Raw genomic sequence first — 2,458 nt, forward strand, 5'->3', positions numbered from 1 at the left:
CCTTACATGGTTGCCATGGTTGCCCTTCTGTTTATTCTCCGCTGTGGCTCTTTTTCTCCCTCCCCGAGGCATGCGTTTGCTCCTCCTGCTTTAAAACAAATCAATAATGACTCTATATAATCATATCTAAGGGATAATGCGCAGCGACGCGGTCATTATGGGAAAAAGAACACTGACAGGCTGATCAGGATCCCGACTCGAAGCGGAGGNATGCCAAAGGAACTTGCAAATGAATATGTGTCGCCGTTTGATGTCTATGTCTGGACTGCTGTGTAAAAAGGAGGGTTTCTGCCCATACTTCTTTTCTTACTTCTATAAGAATAAAACACGGAGGACGGAGATCTCTTTTTTTCCCCCTCTTCTGACAGCCCAGCAGCTGATCTCAAAGCACCCTCCCCTCTCCTGCAGGGGGGCGTGGTCAGCTGCATCTCACAGAATCAGCCCCCTGCAAAAACAGCGCTGGAAAGACCAAATAGAGCGAAATGAGGCATGGCTAAAATGCAGGATCTGTTTGGTATTTTGAAAGAAAAACTATATTTATATACTTTATGTATGGCCCTACAATATATTGTTCAAATATAGCATGATATGTCCCCTTTAAGCACAGTGGCGATCTGTTATTAGCATCTGGTTAGCTAGCTATGCTAACAAATTTAAAGAGCTTTTCTACAACCAGGTGGAAGAGAGCTCTCTCCTGAGAGGCTCAAATAACCTCAGCTCAGTGAGGTTAAGGCACACCTTGATATATCATTATAGTTATTAATGAGACATTAGAGACTAAATGAAAAACAGGTATAAAATACTATATGACAGTAACAAAAAAGTTGTTAAAAATAACAAGAATACAGTTTTATTACAGTACAGTGATTTGTAAAATATCTAAAAAGAAAAATCTGCTTACAGTTCGGTTTTCATATGGGTGTTGAAAGATGTATCCACAGATCTCTTCATTTTGCTCTAAAAGTGCACCAGATTGATGCTTTTAACTTCAATATTTTAAAACAAATCTTCAAGGGGGGACATGCCCCCTAGAGGAGGTTAGGTCCCCCCCCCACACACTTAAATCATGTCCACATGGATAGGATACTAAATACAATTGCACACATCTTGTGTACATATATTTCTGTTGTGGTGCTCATGCCACAACCGTGCACGTGCATGCCAGATATCTGGATTAAGAGGTTGCTTTTTCTTTGCACAGAATGAAAGAAAGGCGAAATGAATGGGCTGTGATTTTAGTTTTTTTAAGCAGAGGTTGAGTGCAATAATGTGTACGGCCCTCGGAGGATGTTGTAAAAATTGAAAGGAAAAAGGTTCCCCACCCCTGCTGTAGATAATAATAAAAACCCTTGATTTTTAACTTAACATCTCTGTCTCCAATTGATCTGAGTATGTTATAAAGAATAGCCAGTTAATTGAAGCATTATAGCACAGGGTATATGGTATATTACGCTGTTTTTTTTCTGCTTCGAATAGTTCTCTCTTTTTTCATCATACCTGTGTTTGCATCCCTGTAAATAAAAATGATTAAACTACATAAAATAGTTATGATTTTACTTAAAATAAAATTAGCTTTATAAAACGGACAAGTCAAAACAAGCAATCTGATTGGTTCTTAGCCGTGATATACTGAGCGTATACCACGGGTAGAATTGTAAATTACTTTTCACAACATGTCAGTATCCCTCCGCGCCTGAGGCAAACATTATACAGTTGGGTTGAAAAGCAAACTGCATGCAGTTTGCTTTTCAGACTGGAACAAGAAAGCAGCGGAGAAGTAACGGGGCAGAAACCCTCCTTTTTACGCAGCGGCCCAGACATAGACATCAAACGGCAAAACATATTCAGAATACAGTTCCTTTAGCACTAGGGCAGGGATATCTAGATACTCTCCAAGGTTTGACATAATGAATTGTGCTACTTTTAAAGCAAGCAACGTATCTAGATATCCCTGCCCTAGTGCTAAAGGAACTGTATTCTGAATATGTTNCTTTGCCAAACTTTCTACCGGGAAAATTGAAGTCAGGCTTGTGTGGCTTCTCCATTGATTCCAAATGAGCGACGCTAGCTTCTTCTCCTTCCACATTTTCTCGATCGCTGGTGGTAATGGGAAAAGTTCTCCCAGTTCCTGACTCCGGTGGCTCACAAGTGGACGGAGGAGTTGTAGAGGTGGTGGGCTGAGGAGTAGCTGGTGGTCCACTCTTTTTATTGGGTTGTTTGTTGAAAGAAATCCAATAAAAAATAAATAAATAAACTTCACTATCCCACGACCTACGACCTAAATGACACAGATTTTATTTATTTGGAAAATAAATTCAAGCCACCTGACTGATACAAATATATGACTATTATATGCTACTGTATACTTAAGCAATAGCTCACGACAGGCCGTGGTATATGCTCATTATATCACAGCTAAGGGGCGTGGTTCGGCCCGACGCGAAGCGGAGGGTCGACA

The 2,458-nt window shown here is 40.4% G+C and overlaps 1 long non-coding RNA gene across 1 annotated transcript in view; it reads left to right on the forward strand.

Annotated features, from left to right (window-relative positions):
• The window catches only part of LOC104955865 (uncharacterized), a 23,379-nt gene that overhangs the window by 3,300 nt on the left and 17,621 nt on the right, over positions 1-2,458 (forward strand). The window lies entirely within an intron of this gene.

The sequence above is a fragment of the Notothenia coriiceps genome, unplaced genomic scaffold, assembly GCF_000735185.1.
Source record: "Notothenia coriiceps isolate Sejong01 unplaced genomic scaffold, NC01 NC01_scaffold00024894, whole genome shotgun sequence".
In the NCBI taxonomy this organism is placed as follows: Eukaryota; Metazoa; Chordata; class Actinopteri; order Perciformes; family Nototheniidae; genus Notothenia; species Notothenia coriiceps.